The sequence below is a fragment of the Primulina tabacum genome, chromosome 14 (genome assembly GCF_025594145.1).
Source record: "Primulina tabacum isolate GXHZ01 chromosome 14, ASM2559414v2, whole genome shotgun sequence".
In the NCBI taxonomy this organism is placed as follows: domain Eukaryota; kingdom Viridiplantae; phylum Streptophyta; class Magnoliopsida; order Lamiales; family Gesneriaceae; genus Primulina; species Primulina tabacum.
This window is the reverse complement of record NC_134563.1, coordinates 27,052,998-27,072,855: the sequence shown is the minus strand read 5'-3', so window position 1 is coordinate 27,072,855 and position 19,858 is coordinate 27,052,998.

Genomic DNA, 19,858 nt, shown 5'->3' with positions numbered 1-19,858 from the left:
TTCGAAATAGGATCACCGAGACTAAAAGCCTCATTTGCAATGTCACGCAATCTTCGATCATATTCAACAATAGTCTCGTTCTCCTCCATTCTCAAGATTTCAAATTTGGAGGTTAACATCTTGAGTTTGGTTCTGCGAACACTTTCAGACCCTTCGCAGTGCTTCTGAAGAATATCCCACGCTTCTTTAGCAGAGATGCAGTTGGTGATAAGGCTGAAAATGTTGACATCAACAGAGGTGAATATAGCATTGAGCGCCTTTGATTTAAAATTTCAGGTTTGGACTTCATCATTAGACCATGAACTATCAGGTTTAACTCTACTATCCCCATCATCATCAACTGTTCTCGGTGGGGACCAACCATCTAATACTCGTTGACATGGCCTTCCTTCAATAGATCTAACGTATCCATCAAGTTTTTTTTTTGTGTATTTCTTGTAAAAACAGCAGAAGATCAGAATCAATCACTTAATGTATCTAGCGTTGGCTCTGATACCACTTGAAAGGGCTGTATCTCATAAACGTACATGAAATATTTAAAACTAATGTATCAGAATTTGGTGTTGTGCTCAGGTGTTGTCAACACCAATACACAACACTGCAGTGGAAATTAATTATGAACACACTTGAATAATTTTATTGAATAAACAGAGAGCAGACGTAAATCATGCACAAGTACGAATACTTGTGCGATGCCTCATGGCAAAAAATTCACTAGAAAATATGTAAATCTTTAACACCAACCAATGCTAGTGAAAATATCAAATCTAAATTCTTTGACACACCAAGGAATTAAATATAATCAAAATAAATTACAACTAAAACTGAGATGCATAAACTAAAACACGTAATGCTTAAAAACCAAACAAAACCACTCGACGAACAACATTCTGCGTCAGTGTTGTTCTTCGAGTGTTGGCAACACCAAACAACAACATGTGATTATGTGATTCGTTCACTTAAACTCTTCACGTGGAAATCTTCAATTCCGAAATTCAACAGCAACGTCGTTATTGTTTCGTTCTTCTTTTCAATACTCGATCATCATATATATCTATCACTTCTTGACCTAGATCTTCATAGATACTCCTTACCTATAAACAAGGAAACAAGAGTTTAATTAGAATCAAACTCTACACAAGATTGCTATGTTATATCTTAAGGATAATTTCCCAAATTATCTTGAATAATCCCCAAAAATACGATTAAGTATATATAGGGAAACAAATCATTAAATTAGTCTAGAAATACAACATAAAATATTAATTAATTTGGAATACAAGATTCCTTTCACGTAGAAATGTGATTTTACTTGTGCCATTCCTATCTCAGTAGTTCCGGCGGGACGATTTGTATTATACTTGTAAGGTATAAAATGCGATAACGTAATCTAATTGCATGCAAATCTAAGAAAAATAACTAATTAAATTGTTTTAATGGCATGAATTAAATGGGATAGACATGTTTAAAATATGATTTCATATCAGAATGCATAAAACTATGCTTTTAAGGTCATTTGGGATGCGATCGAGGAACGGAGAGGGAATTTTTTTTATTAAATTATTATTTTTAATTGTTTAATATATGGTATATTTTAAATAAGAATTTCGAAAATGGTAAATTTTGAGGTGTTTTACGCGTCGAATCGTATTTTAAACCGATAGTCGATTTTTGATGAAAATATAGACTTTTTGTGAACTCGGATAATATTTCGAAAACTTTTCTAAACGAAATATTTTAACTGCTATCTAATGGGCCTATTATACTAAAGTTGTTGAGCCTAAACTTGTACCAAGTGTTTTATTTAAAAACAAGGCCCCAAAACCCTAACATACAACACTCAAACTCACGCCTCACACCAAGCAACCCTAGGACTCTCTCCTCTAGCAGCCATACACGAGCACACACCCTCAATTTCTAGGATTTTCACGTTGTTTTTGAAGAAAAAATGCAGCAAGTCATGTCCCTCTCCGTCGACGTTCTTCGCACCTCAAATTGTTTTTGTGCGTGAAATAAGCAATGACACTCCTTAATATTCCTTCACTCATTTTTTATACCATATTATGTGTACTTAACATGGTTGCATGAAAAATAGGATACGATTTCTTATATTTTCGTTTTTATGGCCTGTACACGATGAAACTTGAGTTTATATGCTTTTAAATTCATAATTATGTTGCAAAAAGGGCTGCCATGATAGGGCTAGGGGAAAGGACGTTTTTCAACATGTTTAGGGGTCCATAGAGGCTAGACTAAAGGCTGGAAGAGGCTAGGGAAAATCTGCACGTTTTCTTTGGGTTTAAAGGAACTAGGGTTCAAATTTTAGGGTTCTGATGGACCAGGCCGTGCGATGCTGATGGTTCACGTCCAGGGGTATTAAGACGGCTGAGTCATGGTCCTAGATGGGTCAAGGGGCGGCTGGTACAAGGCCTAGGGATGAAACCGTGAGAGGGGGCCGCACAAGGCTTATAGGTGGCGGCTTGATGGTTGCAAGTGCTAGCTGCTGTAGGGCTGGTCCAGTGGGGTATAAGAGGTTCAGTTAGTGTCCCAGTAGGGTCAGTTAGGACCTGGTTGGGTCGGCCAAGGGTTAGGATTGAAGCAAATTAGGGTTTTCGAATTAGTGCAGAATTTTACAGCAGTTATCTAAGCTTGTTCAAAGGTCTTAAATGGTTTGATTTGGGTTGTAAAGGGTATTGTTAGGTAGTAATAAGATATGGTTCAAATTTGGTAAAGTTTGGTAAAGTTTCGATTCGATTCGATTCGAGTTAAAACCGAGACGTACATTTAAGTTTTAAAACAAATTGAGAAATTAGTCGAGGAGCTTGAGTTTACGTCCAATAAATGCTTATGTGTGTATTTTAAGGTGATATGTTAAATTTGGATGGATTCAGGTCATCGTTTTATGGTCCAAAGGCAAATTGGGAAAGTTAGGGTTTCAGGGAAAAAACGATCATTTTATATCTGAAAAATGTTAGACGTCCTAGCAATGCTCTGAATGTTGTAATGAACATTAAAATTTTATTTTGAGAGTTTATGGGATTTTATGATGGAAAACGATAATGCTAAAAGATATGTTGTATGCTTGGTTTAAAGGAAAAAATGATGTATATGTATGAAATTTTATAAGTGATAAATATGATGAAAGATTGAAGGAAATGATTTGATTGTGACTAAAATGAATGGATATGATGGTATGTAAGGTCAAGACTCAGTTGACGGGTGAGAGTTTCGCTGATGTCCCCGATGCGTAGTACCATGGTTATATGTAGATTGATCCATCGACCCAAAGCTGAAACGAATGTCACAATTAATGATCTGAATTCAATAAAAGGGAAACATATACGTATATGATAAAAGAAAAAAAGGTTTAAGGTTTGTGCATGTTCATTAAAATCTATTTTATTAAAAGTATCTTTCACTGTTTCTTGCGAACTTATATGTATTACTTGTTATTATGGTTAAGGTTTGCTGAGTCAATAGATTCACTAGGTATGAATGATGCAGGTGAGAATGATTTTGTTGACAATGGAGGATTTTATGGTTGAACTAGCTGGACTGATGGTGCACATAACCGAGGACTTTTGCTAGTTTTCCGCATTAAGATTACTTTAAAGATTTTATGACGTTTATGAATTTTGATGCTTTTGAGTGGTTTTTGAGAGGACTTAAGATGCTTATAATTTATTTTGAAAAATACTAGTTTTAGGTTTGGTTGGACGGTTTACAATTTTATGTTTTTTATTGAGTTCTTTTGGATTTTCAAATAATAGGTTGATTAGTTTATTTTAAATATAAAAAATTATATATTTATATACTTACAGTTCGGCCGAAGGCTTAAAGAAAAAAAATAAAAAAATATCTAGTATCTTTTAAAAAAAAACGAGTAATAGACGTTTTAGTATTCCATTGAAATACTTGTCCACAATTGCTCCATCTTTTAGGAATTACCAATTTTAGGATCAGTGCCGATACCAACGTATGATCTTGCAAATACCTTATCTTTTTGGAGTGACCAATCGGTTTTGTTTTTTTCTGGTGCATTGTCCTCATTGCCGGAATCTGTAGTGGTGTCAAGGGTAATATTCTCGAGTCTAATTGGAGAAGAATATTGTCGGAAATAAGACTTTGGGACAAAATTCAGCGTAACAAACTCCTTCTCCGAGACCATAAGGAGGGGATGGCACCATAAGATATTGAAAATAATTAGGCAGATACGTATAAAATGGAGCTCCATAGGTATAGTCGGATTTATTGGTAAATATTGTAATTATGGGGACAAATTTGGAATTTTGTGAAGATGCATTTTTATATATTTAGAAGAACCCAACCAATTCATCCAAGATAGATGAATTTTTTTAATATATTATTAGGGATATAAAGAAAGAAAATAAATTTATTGGATTGTGAATTACAAGAAATTGTGTTGGGTGCAATAATTGTCTCTGCTTAGTGGAGCGATCGAACCGTGGTGCTTGAGTTGCTGTGCGGTTTAAAAGATTTGAGTTGCACAATTACTACTAGCTATAACTTTTGGTAAAACGGAAAGCGTTCCGGTCCTACAATTGGTATCAGAGACACAAGGTCACGGGTTCGATTCCCGTTGATTGCAAGGAGTGCAATTATTGGGAGGGAGATTGTTGGGTGCAATAATTGTCCCTGCTTGGTGAAGCGATCGAACCGTGGTGCTTGAGCTGCTGTGCAGTTTAAAAGATTTGAGTTGCACCATTACTACTAGCTATAGCTTTTGGTAAAGCGGTAAGCGCTCGATCCTACAAATTGGATAAAATGGTGTTGATGTAAAAACTGAACGAGTATAAATGCCTACTATTTGCAAAAATTATTAAAATAAAAAATCACAAATTCTTAAAATGTCCAATGGCTAAAAATAGGTAAAAACTAATTGAAGAAATTTTTTAGAAAAAAATAGGAAATTATTTTTAAAAATTCAAGAAAAATTTAGGTTGAATTTTTTTTAAAAATGGAATATTGGGGCTAGCGGGTCCCACGCAGCAACCTCTCACGTGTTAGAGTAGGTTCCTAACAATCGAATTTGTGATTCGGATTTTATTGAGTCTTATGTTACAAACGATTTTTTTTTACAAATATTTTATGTTTTATACATTCCAGCATTTACGTTTCTGTATACCCATGCAAGATGTATAGAATAAGGCATTAAATATAATATGGTACAATGAGGTCATACTTACGATGGCGATCATGAAACACATTTAAAATTTACTGTATATATTATAAATTTGTTCCTAGTCGATTCAGCGGCAAAAAATAAATACGAAGATCGTTCGAGATCGATACTAGAGTTTGAGATGTTGTACCTTTTTTCGTTGGGCATTGAGATGTCTGATCATGCATGATGAGTCCTCATATGATGAATTCACAAAAACACCCTCCCTCACGTTTTTCAACTGGTTATCATTTACTGAGTGAAAAAATGCTTTTATGGTTGTATATCATTTGTCCTTATGATCGGAACAACATAGAGGCTCTACGTATTAGTGCTGCACTTCGAATCGTTTATTGGAACCATGAAGTTCATCAGTTGGCGAGGTTAGGTATATTGTCGACATACGTAAGAGCCAATGCATTATAGTCAGGGATTTATCACTGACCTAGGGTTGTTGATATCCTATATTATCTGATGAGTTAATAGTGCAATGAATCTTTGGCCAAAATATAAGATGTTTAGAAGAAAGTGATTCCTTAGTTGCATATGTGATTCCACTACAATCACTCAAGATAAATCGGATCGTTCGAATTTCTATGCAACCCTCGATATACCAATGGTTTCAGATTCGATGAAGATATATGAGATGCAACGGCCGTACTATACCCTAATCACAACCTACTACTTCTTGCAGATTTTATCAACAATACTTGGGAAATGATGAGTGAAACGTCCACTACTCGTTTTTCTTTAAAATATACTAGAATTTTTTTTCCAACTTAAACATGAAATCGTACATCATGAGCCAAACCTAAATTTAACATTTTTCAAAATAAAGCATAAACATCCTAATCTCTCAAAATCCCTCAAAAGCATAAAAGTCCTAAACGTCATAAAATCCTTAAAGTAGCTTAAATCATAAACTTAATTTTTTGGAAAACTAGCGACAGTCCTCAGGTTGTGTGCACCTTCAGTCCAGCTAGTTCAATCATCAAGTCCTCCATCAATATCAACATCATGCTCACCTGCATCGATCACACCTAGTGAGTCTATTGACTCAGCAAACTTTAATCATGATAACAAGTAATACACACATTCACAAGCAACAATGAAAATATTTTTAAGAAAATAGCTTTTCATGAATATGCATAAACTTAAACATTTTTCTTTCATCATATATTTTTTTCTTTTCATCATATACATACATGTTTTCATTTTTATTGAATTAAGATCCTTAATTGTGACTTTCGTATTAGCTCTAGGTCGATGGATCCATCTACTTATAACCACGGTACCGGCGACGGGAACATCAACGACACTCTCACCCGTCAACTGAGCCTTAGCCTTACATATCATCGTATTAGTCACAATTAATTCACCTCCTTCAACCTTTCATATTTCCATCACTTTTAAAAATTCATGCATATATATATATATATCATTTTTATTTTAAACCAAGCATGCAATCTGTCTTTTAATATTAACGTTTCATCATAAAATTATATAAATATTTGAAATAAATATTTTAGCTTTTATTACATCATTCAGGACATTGCCAGGACGTCTAACATTTTTCAGGTGTAAAATGATTGTTTTGTCCCTGAAACCCTAATTTTCTCAATTTATCCTTAAACCTTGAAACTATGACCCAAATCATTCCAAACTTAACTTAACACCTTAAAATACAATCATAAATATTTCTTAGACATAAAATTACGCTCCTCGACTAATTTCTCAATTCATATTTAAAACTTGAACTTACGCCTCTGTTTTAACCCGTATTGATCCAAAACTTAACCAAACCTTATCAAATTTGAACCATAGCTTATTAACACCTAACCATACCATATATAATCCAACTCAAACCTTTAGAACCATAGAACAAGCCTAGAACCTTGCTAAACATTTATGCCCATAATCGACCAAACCCGAGCCTTACAATCCATGCACCCCCTTTCATTCCTAGCCCTTAGCCGACCAAACCAGACCCTAGATAACCATCCTAGGACATTGACCGAGCCCCGTAGACCTTTCTTGATGGATCGCGTGCTGGGCACCTTGAGGTGCTTCGAACACAATAAATCAATGAGCTGCAATAGCTCGTGTTCTAAGAACATATACACCGATGAATTAAATCGAGTTTGATTACAACCCAAGCGAAAAATACTCGAAGTAATCATTCGTTAAGAAATACTGATATATTTTATATCATGTGTAACTCAATAACTGAAACTAAGGGGGATCAGTTCTCGCATGTATCAGTTCAGTTATAGTGAGAACTGAACTGATAGATACTCGAACTGATCAAGTCAGTTTAAAGCTAGGGGTTAACAGTTAGAGTACACAAGATATGTTTATGGATGTTTGAAGACTTCAACTGCTCCTACGTCACCCCTTCCACCACCTCGGGTAGGATCCACTAGAAGACTTTGATTAATTACAACAAGTGTAATAACCCACCCAGCTTAGGACTTACCCACTGTCTAACTGAACTCCTAGACTAGACTGAATGCAGCACCTTCCAATCAACAATTATTTAACGTTTGTGTGTCAAAGACTACATACAAAAGTTTATTATCTTTGTGCAAGACAGTATTTGAGTGGTGGTATGTGTGTGTGTGAGAACTGATATCTGAAAACTACCCGAAAGTGTTCTTACACACTGAGGGAAGTATTCTTCTAATCTAAGCTGATAACACGATGAAGTGTTCCCTCTGGGCTGATTGCTTCTTGTAAACTGATATGCAATAAGAGTGACCTTTCTCTGTATCTTGACACACTTGTTGTATTGTATATATATCTATATATTCACTGATCTTCAGCTTATATTTATAGGCATTTTGCTGAACGTACAGTGAGACTCAATTATTGTATCTGTTGCGGCCTGAATGGTTCCTTGATAATCGTGTCTCGAATTTTCCGACATATATGCTGAAACTTTTTGTCTTTAAGCTTTACAGCAACGTCCAATATTGTACTATTGATGGTACAATTGCTTTTGTACCTTTGTGTGTAGCTGGATTCCATTGAATAAGTTTGTCGAGTTCTGAAACTGATTGATTCCTAACTAATGCTCTGAACTGGTCAAATACACTGGTCTTGAACTGGTTTGGTGAAATTAGTTGTCTCGTCAGCTGAACTGGTTTCACTGATTCAGTTGAACTGATCAGTTGGGCTTATCATTAGTTGAGCTCTTCATCAGCCTGCCGGGCTTCTGAAGGTCTTCTGCTAAATTACCTATCAACTGAACAATAAGTTGAACTGCTCTTGATACATCAATCGGACTTATTCAGTTTGATCAGTCAGTTGGCACTTTCAGTTTGCTTCTCGATAGCTTCAGTTTTGGTTTGATAAATGATCAGTTCGAATCCTGATCAGTCTGAGTATCTGCGCACTTAGGTAAAATCATTAGAAACAAAATAACAAGTTTTTTCATCATCAAAATCAAGATTGTGAACATGAAATGTTCCAACACTTCCTATATCAGCTCTACTGCCCATGCAAGCACAACCCAAATCTCGCGCCCTTGTATGCCTTAAGCGACCCCACACGTACGTGCAGCCTATGTCCTCCCGTTCCAGCCCTGGCACAACCTTCTAGGACCATGACTGGACTCCCTTAGGACCCTTGAACATGTCCCAAACAGCAGCTAGCAGGCTCCCTCAACTAGGATGAAAAACGCAAACCCAAGCCCATAGAAACCCAATTTTCGTTCATCAAGATACCCTATCTTTTCCAGCCTTTAAACATGAACCTAAGGACCCTTAAACATGTGGAAAAACATCCCTTCTAGTAACCCTACCATGGCAGCCCCTTTGTGCATCATAAGCAAGAGTTTTAAAAGATGAAAACTCTAGTTTTATCATGTTTATTTCATAAAAACAAAAATATACAAAGTGTATCATGTTTTTCATGCAATCATGTATCAAAACATATAATATGTTGTGAAAGATGAGTGAAGGAAGATTAAGGCGTGCTTTTGCATATTTCACGCATGAAAAACAACTTGAGATGCGAAAAACTTTGGTGGAGAGACGGGGGAAAAATCTTGCTTAATTTTTCTTCAAATCTGCGTGACTTTTCTTCCAAATTTTCGCATGGTGTGTTTTGATGAAGAATCCTAGAAATCCTAGGTGATGGGCGTGTAGTTTGAAGGAAATAAAAGAGCTTCAAGCTTGATTATTTTATATAAAACACATGGTGCAAGTTTAGGCCCATTAACCTTGTATAATAGGCCCATTAGATAATTTTTAAAATATATTTTTAGGAAAGTTTGTAAAAATATTAGCCGAGTTCTCGAAAGTCTCTATTTACATGCGTCTTTCAATTAACTAACCATCAATCATACCCAACTTTCTAAAAAAAATTAACTCTAACAGAGGTATAATTTTAACTTTTAAGATCATGACTAAAACTTATGATATATCAGAATTAATTTCCAAAAAATATGTTAATTTTATGTCTAATCCTATAACTTAACTGATTCAAAAACTTTATCTTAAATTGTCATGACCCTAAATTCTTAATTTGCCATAATATTATTCCACCAACGCTTAGACTTTCAAAATCAATATTGATTCATTCTACAATGCCCTTGATTACCATTCCTTATAGTATTATAACCAAGACATCTCAAAGTTCTAAATATCCCTTCTAACCTAAATCATCGAAAATTCCTATCATTTAAACAATTCGATTCCCACTTATTGCTATACTAGTACTCAAATTCTAACAATTGCAAATTTATTTCTTGATTTCCTCGAGAATTATCCAATTGATCCTAAATTTCGAAAATTCTACAATTAACTTATAAGTTCTTGGCATTCATAATTAAATTCTATAGGTTTTCCGTAACATAAAGTTCAATAATCTTAAGCTTATTAAACCAAAATCAATTCTCATAGCCAATCTTACTTTTGTATCAAAACCTAAAATCTCAAATTATACATTTTATACTTCTAGAGACCGACGCAGTCTTCGAATCATTATTCCTTATATAATTCTCGAAAATTAACTTAATTAGTAACCACGAATCATCAGTATTTTCTTAGAAAATCTACATGCCCCAAAAGCATTCATAATCTTCATAATTAACTTATGACCCAAAGAGTAGAACATCAGCATTAAAACCCAAAAAATCAATAGTCAAATCATTTTTAACTTTTCCTAATGCTCATTAATCAAATTCTTAAACATGTCCAATTCCACTACAAAGCCAGCATGTATGAAAATCATATAATTTCTTATTTTATATCATAACATGCATAAAAATTCTGAAGCATATAATCTTTTAGCATTAAAAAATCATGCAACCATGCAGATTTAATCATAAAATCATTTATCATGCAAATTTAAACATAAAGGTCATTTAACTTCAAAAAGTGTTTAAACATGTAGCTTAAACGTATAAACAATGTAAACATGCAGGTGATAACATTAAAAACATTTAAAACATTTAAACTTACAGAATTGATGCTTGATGACTGAGCTTTACAGAACTGGCAGTGGCACAACCTTTTGCATGAACATTGCTCTAATATCAACTGAAACGTCCACTACTCGTTTTTCTTTAAAATATACTAGAACATTTTTTCTCACTTAAGCATTCAAAACATGAAATCGTAAACCGTCAACCAAACCTAAATTTAACAATTTTCAAAATAAAGCATAAACATCCTAATCTCTCAAAAGCGTAAAAGTCCTAAACGTCATAAAATCCTTAAAATAGCTTAAATCATAAACTTAATTTTGCGAAAAACTAGCGACGGTCCTCAGGTTGTGTGCACCTTCAGTCCAGCTAGTTCAAACATCAAGTCCTCCATCAATATCAACATCATGCTCACCTGCATCGATCACACCTAGTGAGTCTATTGACTCAGCAAGCCTTAATCATTATAACAAGTAATACACATACATTCACAAGTAACAATAAAAATACATTTAAGACAATAATTTTTCATGAATATGCATAAATTAAACATTTTTCTTTCATCAAATACTTTTTCCTTTTCATCATATACGTATACGTTTATATTTTTATTGAATTCAGATCCTTAATTGTCACTTTCGTCTTAGCTGTAGGTCGATGGATCCATCTATGTATACTCGGTAGCGGGCGACGGGGACATCAGTGACACTCTCACTCGTCAACTGAACTTTGGCCTTATATATCATCATATCTTCGTATTAGTCACAATTTATTAACCTCTTTAAACCTTTTATATTTTCATCACTTATAAAAATTTATGCATATATAAATAATTTTTTTAACCAAGCATGCAACATGTCTTTTAGCATTAACGTTTTATCATCAAATTCCATGAACATTTGAAATAAACATTTTAGTATTTATTATAGCATTCAGGGCATTGCCAATATGTCTAAGATGTAAAATGACTGTTTTTCCCTGAAACCCTAATTTTCCCAATTTATTCTTAAACATTAAAACGACGACCCAAATCATTCCAAACTTAATATAAAACCTTAAATAAAACCATAAATATTTCTTAGACGTAAAATTACACTCCTCGACTAATTTTCTAATTTCGTATTTAAAACTTAAACCTACACCTCAGTTTTAACCCCTATTGACCCAAAACTTAACCAAACCTCACCAAATTTGAACCATAGCTTATTAACACCTAACCATACCATATACAACCCACTAAAACCATTTAGAACCATAAAACAAGCTTATAACCTTGCTGGACATTTATGCCCATAATCGACCAAACCCTAGCCTTACAATCCATGCGCCCCCTTTAGTTCCTAGCTCTTAGCCAACCCAACCAGACCTTGGATAACCCTCCTAGTACCTTGACAGAGCACCTAAGACCCTTCCTAAACCAGCTCTACAGCCCATGCAAGCACATCCCTAAACCTGCACCCATTCATGCCTTAACCGACCCCAAACGCACGTGCAGCCCATGTACTCCCGTTCCAGCCCTTGCACAACCCCTCTATGACCATGACTAGATTTCCTTAGGACCCTTGAACACGTCCCAAACATCAGCTAGCAACCTCCCTTGTCTAGGATGAAAAAGGAAAACCCTAGCCCACAGAAACCCAATTTTCGTTCATCAAGGTTGTCCAGCTTTTAAACATGCACCTAAGGACCCTTAAACATGTGGAAAAACATCCTTTCTAGTAATCATACCATGGCAGCCCCTTTGTGCATCATAAGCAAGAGTTTTAAAAGATGAAAACTCTAGTTTTATCATGTTTATGCCATAAAAAGAAAAATATACAAAGTGTATCATGTTTTTCATGAAATCATGTATAAAAACATATAATATTCTGTGAAAAATGAGTAAAAGAAGATTAAAGCATGCCTTTGTGTATTTCACGCATGAAAAACAACTTGCGATGCAAGAAATGTTGGTGGAGAGATGGGGGAAGAAGCTTGCTGAATTTTTCTTCAAACTTGCGTGACTTTTCTTCCAAATTTTTATGTGGTGTGTGTTGATGAAGAATCCTAGTAATCCTAGGTGATGGGCGTGTAGTTTAAAGGAAATAAAAGAGCTTGGAAGCTTTATTATTTGATATAAAACACATGGTACAAGCTTAGGTCCATTAACCTAGTATAATAGGTTCATTAATCCCAATAGATAATATTTAAAATATTTTGTTTAGAAAAGTTTGCAAAAATATTAGCGAGTTCTCAAAAAGTCCCTATTTTCATCAAAAATCGAATACCGGTTTAAAATACGAGTCAGTGCGTCAAAACACCTTAAAAGTCTCCATTTTCGGAAATATCATTTAAAATATATCATATATTAAATAATTAAAAATAATCATTTAATCAAAATATTTTCCCTTATATGGTCCCCGGTCTTCGTTCCTCGATTGTGTCTCGAATAATCTTTAAAACAAGGTTTTATGCATTCTAGTATAAAATAATATTTTAAACATGTAAACATGTCTAACACATTTAATTAATGCAATTAAAATAATTTAATTAAAACAGATAAGAAATTTGATAACTAGCACGCATGAAGTACACGTGGACCTTCAATTTTACGGGACGTTACAATGAGACTATGCTATTAGGTGCTTATACCATGATTCTGTTAGAGTAGGTGCCCGGCAAGCCAACTTGTGGCTCGGGATTTATTGATTCTAATGTAAAACAGTCTTTATTTTAATAATATTTTACAATTTTATTCGATTATGACATTATACTTTATCTGTATACCCATTCAAACTGCATAGATGAAGTCCTTGAATATACAATAGGTACCATGAGGTCTGCGTCGCAATGTAAGATCATGAAACTCATTAGGAAGTGTATCGTATATTCTAAACAGGTTCCTAGTCAAATCAGATTCCTAAAACAAGGATAAAGGTCGCTCGAGCTCGAGACTAGCATCTGTGATGTAAACGCCGTGTTTCATAGGCAAGGGGATGGAGATGTCCATTAACACAGATGAGTGATCATATGATGATGCACTGAACAACCCTCGCTCGGACTGTGCAAGTGGTTCTCACTTATCCAGTGGAATAGTCCACAGTTATGGTTGTACACCATTAGTCCTTTGAACCGGGACAATGTAAGAGCTATACGTACTAGCATGCACTTTGATCTGTTTACCGACTCCATCGAGGGTCATCAGGTGGCGAGGTTGGGTGTAGTTTCGAAATACATAGGAGCAAATGCATTGTAATCGGGGATTCACCGTTCACCTACGGGTGAAGATATCCTATGTGATCTGATGAGTTATTATTGCAAGGAGTCTCTGGCCAGAGCAAGAAATGTGCTTTAGAAAAAGGTGTTTTCCTAGTTGCACATGTCATGCCACTATTAGTATTCAAAGATAAATCGCATCGTTATCGAATTCATATATAACTCTTGATATGACAATGGTTGTAGATTCGATCGGAATATATATGTTGAAGGGACCGTACTGTACGCTAACCATGACTAAAGGTTCTTGCAGGCACTATCAGTGATACCTAGGGGATCATGGGGCGATGCTATAAGACACTCTTACCATGATCCGATGGGTGCAATCAGAAATGAGTTCTGACATTCTTGATCAAGGAGTTGATGAAAAGAATGTGGTTAACTAGGGTAAACTCGAATAAAAATAAATTTTATTCTGAATCACTTGGAGATGTGAACCCACAGCTAGCTGTATCCCTGAACCATTGAGGGTCACACAAGTATCAGATTCTGTGTTTCTGTTGAGATAGTCAAATTTCAATGAGTTGGAATTTGGCGACTATAGTTTGATGGAGATCAAACAGGAAGCTTATAAAGGATTTTATACGATGATTCCATAGGATGAAAGAAATGAAATTTAGCATGATTGCTAAATAAGGAAGGAGAGTGGAACTACCTGTTTTGTGAATGAGTTCACTAAAACTGGCAGTTGTCTAATATGGTAAGTAAAAATTTTGATTTTCGAAATTTTCAATTTTTATTATATGAACAAGATTTGTATCCTTGATACATCGGCGCTCTCGGATCGTCGATCGAGGTTATAATGAGTTCGGAATCATTTTTTTCGTTAATTTGGAATTTACTAATTAAATGATTCTGCTAGTAGTGATGACTACTAACATGCACAAATTCCCATAAATATTCTAGAGGAGTCTAGAATTAAATTAACCAAGGAGTTAGTTTATAAATTAAATAATTGTTATTTAATTTAATAGATATATATGTATATATTTTATATGGTGATATAAAATATGTTTATATAATATTATTATATAATGTATTATTAAATGTTAATAAATATATTATAAATTAATTATATGAGAGTTTAAATATAATGAAATTATTAGAATCCTTGTGGGAGAGGAACTCATAATTAGATTAGGAGTCTCACTCTATCTGTACCACTAGGGCTCATAATTAAAAAAGCCTAATTTTTGCACACAAAAGAAAAAAATTCCCTTCCTTCCTTGATGAAAGAAACCCACGGCCATCGTTAAATTTTAGAAGAAAATTTAGGCAAAAAAGAAAAGTTGATTTTCTTAGTTATGGATTGAGAATCCATAATAATTGTTTAAGAATCAATTAAGAAAAAAAGATAAAGCATCCCATCCTTTTCATGAAAAGCTCTCGGCCATGAAATAAATTGGTTGGGAAATTTTTGGCCAAGTGATTTTTCCTTCCATCACCGCGCAGTCGACACTACACCATCAACGGATTTTGAAAATTCGGAGTGCGCAATCTCAACGCACAAATTGTTTGGATTTTCTAGTGCAAACCAAGCGAGGAAAACAGTCTTCGATCGTGGACCTAATTAGACGATCAAAGGAAGGACGTTCGTAGGAAATTACAAAAAGGGCGATATCCGCCTCAAACCGGAATAGTTTGGAGTCCAGCGTGTAAAACACAAAGGTATAATCTTAAACGCCCTATGAATGTTTCAAACACATGATGCCCAAGAACAAAATTTTTAAACTTCCGATGCGTCTTGAGTGCGAGAATACGATGTCCCAATAGATTCGATGGGTGAAATCTGAAATGAGTTCTGATATTTTTATGATCAATGGGTTGATGTGTAAAATATGGCTAATTAAGGTAAGTATGTATAAGAGACACGTGTTATCTCGAATCACATGTTTTTTGAACTCATGACTAGTTGATTCATGAACTATTGGTGGTCACACAAGTATTGATTTATATGTTTATGTTGAGATAGTCAAATTCAATTTTGGTCATTAATGTTTGATAGAGATAAAACGTTTGGCTTATAAAATAGTTTATAAGTGGATTTCATATTTGAAAGTTATGAGAGTTAACAGAACTACTAAATTTGTGAGAAGAGTACAACTGCTTGAAATTTGTGAAAGAATTTCAAAATTGACTGTTGCCAAAATTTGAGTTGGTAAATAATTGACTTTGACTATGACTCAATTGAATTTTACAATTTAGATTTGACTAAATTGAATTTTGACAAAGTCTACATTTGAATAATTGATTTTTATAGAGTTAACTTTTTACAACTGACTTTGACAAGTTGAATTCAACTTCGTTATTTTCGAAAAGTATACTTTACATAATTATAACGAGTGGTGTGCACTCTTCACATTGGTAATGTTTGATCGTTGATCAGGATGATGATAAAACCTCGATTATGGATTATTTGATTAATATGATTGGAGTATCTTGGTGAAATTCTAACTAGTAGGAGTCTAGTTAGACAAAATACCTAATAGATGTTTTGAATAATTGGACTAGACTATCCTAATCAAACTAACTATAAGTTTTAACAAGTTGATCTAGAGTGTCCTAATCAAACATTGTCTAGTAGATGTCTTAGCTGGTCAAAAAATCTAGTTATAATCCTAGATAAGATTCAGGAGAATCCATGTAGATTTTCTAAACCCTAAACCCTAGATGACATCTAAAAGCTGGAAGAGGCCAGGGAAGAGCCGCGCTTTCTTTGGGTTTAAAGGGACTAGGGTTTTCGGCTTTGGGTTTCTAGAAGGGCGCGTGAAACGTGCACTATTTTTTAACATTATGTAACGACCCATTACAGGCCCAGTGGACCGCCCATACGGCCCACTGCCCCGATCCATACATACAAGTCCCAGCATGATGACGTGAGCACTTGGCACAGACTCCAGTTCATGGGCTGGAGGAGTTCTATGAGTAACCCGTACGACGCCTATGGAAAGCCCGTGAGGAAAAGAGTTCCATAGATGGGCCAAGGCCCATAGAGCAGAGCTCAAGATCGGGATAGCCTTGGGTCGATCGGGACAGTGGGCCGTATGGGCGGTCCACTGGGCCTGTAATGGGTCGTTACAATAAAAGGCGCCTTTTATTGTAACGACCCATTACAGGCCCAGTGGACCGCCCATACGGCCCACTGCCCCGATCGACCCAAGGCTATCCCGATCTTGGGCTCTGCTCTATGGGCCTTGGCCCATCTATGGAACTCTTTCTCTCACGGGCTTTCCATAGGCGTCGTACGGGTTACTCATAGAACTCTTCAGCCCATGCACTGAAGCTTGTGCCTTCCCATGATCGAACCTAAGACCACATGGATATATAGGTACTTAGCACAATCCTGGTACCAATTGAGAGCCTATATATCCATGTGGTCTTAGGTTCGATCCTGGGAAGGCACAAGCTTCAGTGTGTGGACCGCCCATACGGCCCACTGCCCCGATCGACCCAAGGCTATCCCGATCTTGGGCTCTGCTCTATGGGCCTTGGCCCATCTATGGAACTCTTTCTCTCACGGGCTTTCCATAGGCGTCGTACGGGTTACTCATAGAACTCTTCAGCCCATGCACTGAAGCTTGTGCCTTCCCATGATCGAACCTAAGACCACATGGATATATAGGTACTTAGCACAATCCTGGTACCAATTGAGAGCCTATATATCCATGTGGTCTTAGGTTCGATCCTGGGAAGGCACAAGCTTCAGTGTATGGGCTGAAGAGTTCTATGAGTAACCCGTACGACGCCTATGGAAAGCCCGTGAGGGAAAGAGTTCCATAGATGGGCCAAGGCCCATAGAGCAGAGCCCAAGATCGGGATAGCCTTGGGTCGATCGGGGCAGTGGGCCGTATGGGCGGTCCACTGGGCCTGTAATGGGTCGTTACACATTAAAATCCTACTATTTTTTATTTATAAAAGTCAAAACTTGCATACTAAAATATCTCAACATTTTCAACATCCAAAAATTTATTTAACATTTAAAATCTCAAGTGCATAAAAATCATTAAGTCTTCAATTAACAAAATCCTACATCAACATTTGACATGATCAAAACTAAACTTCAAAATAAAGCATTAAAATCTCTAAATAAATCGTTCTCAAAATCTTTATTTCAAAACTTTAACTATCAAGCTAATGCGGAAACAAGTGTCCCTTGGAAGTGTACTGGCAGACTCGATCCACTCAAGCGTCAGCGCCTCCCTCAATATCATCCTCACTTGCAACCATCCAAACCTAGTGAGTCTAATGACTCAACACGTTCTAACCCTGAGTAACAAATAATACATATACATACACATGCATAAAAATCATATTTTTATTTAAAATAAGCTTGTAATCATAAATCATTTAATCGTAAAGCTTTCCATCATCCTATATCATTTTTGGGTGAAGTTTGATCCTTGAAAGTGACAAGCTGTAATCGTATCATGAGGTCGAATGGTCATTCTTAGGTCAACATTGCGCAGGGGGACGGGCATTAGGAACCACCGTGAATGGAAACACAATCGTTGGGTTCTCTCTAGGGTCTTCTCCCGTAAACGGGCTCCATCTGGATCCTCAGTGGGTCTTATCCCTCACGATATTCCCAATAATATAATATTTGTCACAGTCAATTCACATCCTTCAAAATATTTTTTTTCCTTTTTATTCGTAAAATATCGTGTACTTTCCAAAAGCGAAAAATAGCATTTTAACAGGAAAAATCGTACAGCTTTAGCATTCATCATAAAATTACATATTTTCCTCATAAAAGTTTTAAAATATCTTTTATCATATATTATGATTCTTCGGGACACTGCCAGACCTTTCGGACTACCCGAGACGCAAAATGATGATTTTACCCCTCGACCCCAAAATCCTCGATTTTGACTTTTTCTTATTTTTATCGACTCGAGCCTATCTTAAATCATCATATAACCTTAAAATTGACTTTTTATATTTTTCTTAGAAGTAAACCCGAGCCTTTCGATTTATTTTCTTAATTACTAAACCGAGAAGCGTTTTAATCCCGAATCAGTTCCAAACTTAATATTTTCATCCCAAATTTTAAATTTAAGCTTTTCATACCTAAACTACCCTCATGAACCATGAATCAACCCCCGTGGACCAAGGTTCGAACCAATTACCTTTCTAATCTACAATCGAACCCTAGCCAATAAACCAAGCCATTATTTTCCCCAAACACCGAGCCACCCTTTAGCCACCTAGGACCAGACCTAACCCTGACCCTCCTGGACCCTACCTGAACCCTACTAGACCAGCGTACCAGCCCCTAGCCCAAAGTAGAGTCGAACGCACCCATGCACGCAAGCCCCTTGATCGCGGCTCTCCCCTTATCGAACCCCTGAGCCACCAACACCTAGTCCTCCCTGAGCCTACCCTCTAGCCCCTGCCTAGGACCTTAGTGAGCCCCTGGTTCAAGTTTACAACCTGCACACCGCTTCCCTTAATCACCAAGCCGCACGCACTACATGGTCCCTAGGGTTTTTGCTCGATGTTTCTCCTCACCGAGCCAAGAGTCCAGTGCCTCATGGTCTCTTCCTAAAGTCAAGTCACGGCCAGTAAAGTTCCCTGGTTTAAGCCCTTGTATGGCTGCTCCTCCTAGACGAGCCATCATGTGCCAAAACTCCATGAAATCCTAGGTGCACATGCTTCCTCCCATGCGCGCCTCTTCCAGCCATTGTCCAGCCTTCGTGTTGCCCCTTAAACGTCACTTTTCCCAGCCCTTTAACGTCTTATATTGATAGCATGTCCCTTAGAATTCGTAACGTGTTCATATACGCATAAAAATCATCAAAACTTTGAAAATAATAATCAAAATCTTAAATGATTTGCACCAAAATATTTTTCATGCTAAAATACATAAAACATGCATAATATTATTTGAATGGTGCATCGAAAGATTTTACAAGCGCGCCTTTGCGTTTAAAACACTTGAATATCTGATCGTCGGCGTGTGTTGCGAAGGGAGATGAAAGACTTGAAATTTCTCT